Below are 7,500 nucleotides of genomic sequence, written 5' to 3'. Positions count from 1 at the left end.
ATATACAAATACAAACACACAAACAAATAATCGCGCCCTGCTAGTCGTAACCATTATAAAGTAAAAAAATAATATCAAATTGCTTAGCTCTATATGAGAATAATCCTGTGTGACCTGACCATGATTTGAGGGCGGTCTTCTGTAACACATTATATTACGAAACATAGAGGATTCAAATGACCTCAGTTGACCGTGCATTGTTTTGTTTCTCTTTTCATGGGTCAAATCCTACGTTCCTACTATTTTTTTTTCTTGTTTTTCATTTATCATCACCATCGTCAGTTTTCCTCTTGATTTCACTTGTTTCTTCCTCTTCCTTGCCTCTCTTCTCCTCCTCCTCTTCCCTTTTCTCTCTTCCTGGGTAGAGAGAGAGAGAGAGAGAGAGAGAGAGAGAGAGAGAGAGAGAGACAGACTTGTCTTACCTTGGCCTCTTTCAGTCGTCGGGGGCGTGGTCAGGGGGACAAGAATCCTTATCTTTCGTTTTTTCTCTTGTTATTTTTATTTTTAGTCTTCCTTGACTGATTATTGTTTTTTTTACCTCTTTATCTGTTCGTCCAAATGCGTGCAGGGTTGCTATCTCTCTCTCTGTCTCTCACTCTCACTCTCATTGTTTTTCACTCTCTCTTTCTTTCTCTCTTTCTCTCTCACTCACTCACTTACTCACTCACTCACTCACTCTCTCACCTACTCATTCTCTCACTCTCTCACCCACTCTCTCACCTACTCACTCACACACACACTCTCTCTCTCTTTCTCTCTCTCTCTTTCTCTCTCTCTCTCTCTCTCTCTCTCTCTCTCTCTCTCTCTCTCTCTCTCTCTCTCTCTCTCTCTCTCTCTCTCTCTCTCTCTCTCTCTCTCTCTCTCTCTCTCTCTCTCTCTCTCATTCTTACTCTCATTCTCACTCTCCCCCTCCCTCCCCTCCCCCCTTCCCTGTCATTTTTTTATTTGACGGAAATAAGAAGGGCATCTTTGAGGAGTTTTTCATATTTGTCTTTTTTTTTATCTGTCACCGATAGAAGATCGATAACACAAGCAGGAAATGTGTCAGGGTTAGTGCCTGAGAGAGATAACATTTGTTTGTTTGTTTACGTTATGTGAGGACGCGATCAAGTTCTGTGGCGTCTTTTTAACATCTCTTCGAAGGCGGGTTTTAGCACCGGGGGGGGGGGGGGGGAATTGACGTGGGGTCTGTGGGAGAGAATCATCGGTTCTGGTTACAGTAGCTTGTGGGGGGGTTGGGGGTTGGGGTTAGGGGGGGAGGGTGCAACGCGTTCTACTCGCAGCTAATTATAGCTTGGCTTGAGGTGGCGGCGGTGATGCAACTTTATCTTGGGTCTTTTGCTCGCTTACTCCTTTGAAGGGACTCCCTCCCTCCCTCCCTCCCTCCCTCCCTCCCTCCCTCCCTCCCTCCCTCCGCTTCCCTCCGCTTCCTCCCTCCCTTCCTCCCTCCCTCTCTCCCTTCCTCCCTTCCTCCCTCTCTCTCTCTCTCCCTCCCTCCCTTCCTCCCTCCCTCCCTCCCTCCCTCCGCTTCCCTTCTGCTTCTTGTTAGTATGATTTATTTTTTCTTATTTCTTTAGGTTTCTTCGTTTTTTATGTATTTTCGTCTTCCCTCTTCTTCTTCTCTGTGTTCTTCTTCTGTTTTTCCCCTTTTCTCTTCCTCTTCCTTTTTGTTTTCTAGCTTATCTTTGTTTTCTACTTTCTCCGCCTTGTTTTTTTTTTTTTTACTTCCTCCTCCTTTTCTTTCATCCTCTTCCTCTTCCTCCTCCTCCTCCTCCTCCTCCTCCTCTTCCTCTTCATACTCCTCTTCATACTCCTCTTCCTTGTTTTTCCCTCCTCCTTCTCCTCCTCCTCCTCCTCCTCCTCCTCCTCCTCCTCCTCCTCCTCTCCCCCCTCCCCCTACCCTCCTCCTCTTCCTCCTCTTCCTCCTCCTCCTCCTCTTCCTCCTCTTCCCGATCCTTCTTTTTGTCCTTCTCTTCCTTTGCTAAGGATTTTTCCGCCGGACTTACTTTTCCGCGGAAGGATTGCAGTATCATCCTTATTATGATTATTAGCATTCAGCTGCATGAGAAGTGCTGTTGTTCGTTATGCAACATTACTTTTGCTGTTTATTCATACCTATAATTGTTGTTGTTTATTCATTGTTGTTAGTGTTGTTATTTATTCATTGTTATTGTTGATGCTGTTAATTCATTATTTTAATGTGTGTTATGTTTCTGTCATGACTGTTGTTGTTACGTATTCGTTATTATTATTATTATTGTTGTTGTTGACGTTCATTTGCAGTGTATGCACATTGCGTCATATGGCAGCAAGGCATAAGGACGAGAGCTTAACGTTGCGCAACCAAGGAAGACCCTTATGGCTTGTTGCTGGGGCTGTCCAACTCGCCCTCGGAATCATAAACAGCTTTTAGAGCGTGATTTTCGAGCTCTACCTTCTCACATACGACCTTACCTCTGATGATTCTGATAACCTCTTTGCCGTTTAATTCACCCTTAAGTTGTTGTTGTTGTTTTTGTTTGTTTTTGTTGTGTTGTATTTACGTCTTGGTGAAATATGGTGCTGTTTTTTTCATATACTACTCCACCTACTTTTTATTACTCATTCATTTTCTCTCCCTTTTTTTTTCTTTTTCTCTCTCGCTTTTTCTTTCCCTCTCGCTTTCTTTTTCTCTTTCTTTTTCTCTCTTTCTTTCTTTTTATCTCTCGCTTTCTCTCTCCCTCCCTCCTTCCCTCCCTCCCTCCCTCCCGTCTCCATTATCCCTTCTCCATCCCGTCATATCCCCCCACACATCATCCATCCTTCCTTCATCCCTCACCCTTTTCCCCCTTTATCAATAGAAACCGTTTAAAAGGTTCCAAAATTAGGTCAGCAAATGGTCCCTTGGTACTCGCATGTCCTGAGTATGTCACATACCTTGAGTACGCCTGTGGTACGTCCATGGTACGGGTGCCGGTTAAAGAGAGAGATAAAGAACAAATGAACAGAAATAACAGCAGTTGTAGGTGTTTATTGCGGAGCGTTTTCGGGCGGGGGGGGGGGGGGGTAAAGCAAACGACGTGGGCATGTGTGTGTGTGCGTACGGCTGGCATCTGTCTACGCTGACATGTATGTGTACGTACGGCTGGCATCTGTCTACGCTGACATGTATGTGTACGTACGGCTGGCATCTGTCTACGCTGACATGTATGTGTACGTACGGCTGGCATCTGTCTACGCTGACATGTATGTGTACGTACGGCTGGCATCTGTCTACGCTGACGTGTGTGTGTATGTACGGCTGGCATCTGTCTATGCTGACATGTATGTGTACGTACGGCTGGCATCTGTCTACGCTGACATGTATGTGTACGTACGGCGGGCATCTGTCTACGCTGACGTGTGTGTGTATGTACGGCTGGCATCTGTCTACGCTGACATGTCCTCGTCTGCTGTGATTGGTCTTTCGTTGCGTTTCTTCTTTCTCTCTCTCTTTCTCTCTTTCTGTCTTTCTCGCTCTTTCTCTCTCTCTCTCTCTCTCTCTCTCTCTCTCTCTCTCTCTCTCTCTCTCTCTCTCTCTCTCTCTCTCTCTCTCTCTCTCTCTCTCTCTCTCTCTGTGTGTCAAGCAGAGAAAGGAGTTACCGAACGAGAAGGGGGGGTAGCAGAATGGGAGTAGGGAGTGGGAGAGGGGGGGGCAAAGGGGAGGACAGAGAGACAAACCCCACGGGAAAATCATAGGCATAGGAGGGAGAGGGGAAAAAGAAACATATAAAAGGAGAAGGGAAGGGGAGATGGGGGGAGGGGAGGGGGGGTGAAGGGAGGAGCGTCCCACAATCAAAACCGCTTTTCAGGTGTGGCGCTACCGGTGACCTATATCACTAACCCTTTATTATTATCTTATTATCATCATCATCATCTCGTTGTTTATTATTTATACGCTGCGGTGGCGGGGGGAGGGGGGAGGAGGGGGTCGTCTTGGGCGTGAGAAAGCATGCGAGGCAGACAAAGGGAAGCGTTGAGGTGCTCATGATGTTAGTCATAGCCAGGGGCCATGCGAGTCATGCACTTGCTCGAGCGACGGAAGGCTTGGTTTGCTCTCCTGTCCTGGGCTAGTTCTTTATTTCTTTTATTTTTCTTGTATTTACTGTTTTTTTTTTCTTTTTTTTCCTATTGTGATTTTTTTTCGTCTCTCATTATTATTATTATTATTATTATTATTATTATTATTATTATTATCAGTCGTAGTAGTATTGTTATTATTATTATTATTATTATTGTTATTATTATTACTGGTGGTTGTTATCATTATTATTGTTATTATTCTTCCTCCTCCTCCTCCCCTTTCTCTTCCTCCTCTTCCTCTCTGTACTTTTCTTTCTTCTTTTAGCAGCTTGCTCTGTAATTTTTCTTTTCCAACGCTACGGCACGCATGCTGCTTATAAATGAAACGCTCTTCCTTGTTACATAAGTGCCCCTCCCTGCTCACTCTCTCCTTCCCTTCTCCCCCTCCCCTATTCGTCTTACCCTTCTCCCCCCTACACCCTCCCCTACACTTCTCCCCCCCCCTTCTCCTCCTACACCCTCCCCTACACTTCTCCCCCCCCACCTTCTCCCCTACACTTCTCCCCCCCCTTCTACCCCCCCCTTCTCCCCCTACACCCTCCCCTACACTCCTCCTCCCCCCCTTCTCCCCCTACACCCTCCGCCTCCCCTTCCCTCCCCTCCCCTCCCCTCCCCTCCCCCTGTTCGGTTTGTACCCAGGGTTCAGGTATCAGGACGCCTTTATTGAGTGCGGCGGCGATGGCAACATCCTGCAACAGAGGCTAAAGCGTGTTGCAAACTCAAGGCCGAAGCGACACTGCAAATATCGAGGAGTCGGACGGGGTGGGGGGTGAGGGTTGGGGTTGGGGGTAGAGGGTAAGGATGGAGGTGGGGGTTGCATGGGATGGAGGATAAAGGGGTTGGATAAGGGGGGGAGGGGGAAGTATGGTTGTGTGTGTGGGGGGGGAGGGGGTTGCAGGATAAAGGAATAGGATAGAAGTGAGGTGAGGGATAAGGAGGTGGTGGGGTGGGTGGGAGGGAGAGGGGGGAGTCGGAGATGTTGGATGTAGGATGTAGGATGTAGGATGTGTCTCGTGTCTCGCTCCACGCTTCGAGAAGGATTGAATTAGCAGGCAGGACGTCATGGTGTTACGGTGTCAGGCATTTATTTGCCAGGCGCTGCGTCGTAAGTGTCTCAGTCAGCGGCGTAATATCCCAGCTGGCGGTATTTTAATGCGCGCGCTACCCGAAACTTGTCTCGCGAGCTCAAAATGTTTTTTTTATTATTATTATTATTATTATTATTTTCTGATTTTCATTTTTTTTAAATATACTTTGTTGGTTAGATTTTTAATGATTTTTTTTATTTATGATGGCCTTGAAAACATTTTGATCTTCCTTTCCCATTGGCTTTATTACGGTTAGCCCTTTCTTTTCCCATTTTCCCAGCTATCTTTTTCTTATTTTCCCAGTTATCTCTCTTTTCCCATTTTCCCATCTATCACTCCTTTCACATTTTCCTAGCCTCACATTTTCCCAGCTATCACTCCTTTCACATTTTCCTCTCTCTATTTCCTCCCTCGCCTGCGCCTCAAAGAATGGCTCGCCGTGTCTTCTTTGGTCCGTACTGATCGAAGACGCCAAAATTGCTTGCAATTTCTCAACCGCGGTCCGCTCTCAACGGCGCGCGGGATACGAGATGCAGCATGACGTCGGGTGCGTTGAGATGCGGCTTGTGCTTTTGCGTTGACGTTGCGATTTATTGTTGCAGATTGATTTTTGTTTTTGTTGTTGTTGTTGTTTATTTTTCACTTTGTTAGGGTGTTTTGTTCTTCTTTGTTGTTTTTTCCTATTCGTTCTGTAATGCGCGTGCTTGATAGGGGGAGAGAAGGTTGATGTGAATGAATTTGCGATGTGGGAGGGATATGTAATCGCTTGTGTTATGCAGTCATGGTACGCTTTTACAGAGAAGCGATTTCCTCGTGCTTCTGCTTTTCGTCGATCGCCACGCTGCATTGGCAAGCATTTCTTCACCTGCCGATCGTCGATCAGTGAATCTCGTACCTCCTCCGTGTGTGATCGACCGTCGACCGACCTGCTCCTCCTGCCACGAACACCTTCCCTCCTTCCCTCCCTCCAATACCTCTCTTCCTCCCTGCCTCCCTCCATACCTCTCATCCTCCCTCCCTCCCTCCATACATACATACATACATCTCTTCCTCCCTGCCTCCCTCCATACCTCTCTTCCTCCCTCCCTCCCTCCCTCCTTCCCTCCCTCCCTCCCTCCCTGCCTCCCTCCTTCCACGTCCGGTTGAGGGTAGGAAGAAGGGCTCAGGTCAGGAGACACTCGATCAGCGGGACTCGAGAAGGGCGGGTGGGCGGGTGGGGGGCTGATGGGCGTTTGAGGTCGCGGTTGGGGTCACTTTCGTGGGTGTGTAGGGATTGGGGGTCCTGAAAGGAGAGCTGGTGGAAGGGGTAGTGGGAAGGAGGGTAGGAGGGGGGAGGGGGTGTCGCTAAAGGTCTCCGCGGGGGATGTCGTCGGAAGGAGGCAAGTAGGAAAAGAGGGAGTTTGTTTGTAGTATCATGCTCTCTCTCTCTCTCTCTCTCTCTCTCTCTCTCTCTCTCTCTCTCTCTCTCTCTCTCTCTCTCTCTCTCTCTCTCTCTCTCTCTCTCTCTCACTCTCTCTCTCTCACTCACTCACTCACTCACTCACTCACTCACTCACTCACTCACTCACTCACGCTCACTTATATTAGTAATGTCATTATCATGTGTTGCTTTGCGAAAGATGTTCCATTTTGCTATTTCAAGCATCCTCACTAGTTCATTAACGATCTCCCTACGGACGGCGAATCCATCAGCTGATTGACTACTACGCGACGACGAACTCATCAGCTGATATTAACTACTACGCCTCTTCGAAAATGACCGAAACGGCAATAAATCCCCGGGAATATTCTAGACACACCTGGCATACACGCTTGATAATTGGCACCGCGGAGAGTCCCCCAACGCGGTGCCAAAGGAATTGAGTTTGTTTATGTGTGAAGAGGCCAGAATTGCACTCGATATGCAATGGTCGACGGTTGACCTACATATTGCGTCTCCCAGCGTTGTTTGGTGGCCGAGAATTGATTACTTGGCATCAGCTGATCTGGCGGGGAATGGCGTTATTTTATTTTATTTTTTATTTTTATTTTTTTGAAAGAGAAAGGTTGTGTGTCGCTATAAATAGAAGAGGGTGGTGGGACGTATGTGTGATTATATAATTAAGTACTGTTTCTTTAATGGATATTTCACGTTGAAGTGTTATCTAGAGATTGCATTTGTAGGACGAATCCCATTAAGGCGATCTGATACTCTATCGCTTGAATAATGCAAGGCACATGATATGGAATTCGTTTTGTTGGTAAACACAACCCTCGTGTATCCACTACAGACGTGGCCTTGTATAACCAGCGTGTCTGTGTGGGTTGATGA

General features: G+C 47.1%; 1 protein-coding gene across 1 annotated transcript in view; it reads left to right on the top strand.

Moving 5' to 3' along the window:
- LOC122251857 (serine/threonine-protein kinase unc-51-like protein Atg1) overlaps positions 1 to 7,500 on the top strand; it is a 37,921-nt gene that overhangs the window by 329 nt on the left and 30,092 nt on the right. The gene's annotated exons all lie outside the window — the stretch shown is intronic.

This window comes from Penaeus japonicus, unplaced genomic scaffold (genome assembly GCF_977035675.1).
Source record: "Penaeus japonicus unplaced genomic scaffold, GWHDUDI00000001_assembly GWHDUDI00000016, whole genome shotgun sequence".
Lineage (NCBI taxonomy): Eukaryota > Metazoa > Arthropoda > Malacostraca > Decapoda > Penaeidae > Penaeus > Penaeus japonicus.
The sequence above is the reverse complement of the archived record's forward strand: the minus strand, read 5'-3'. Positions and strand labels throughout refer to the sequence as shown.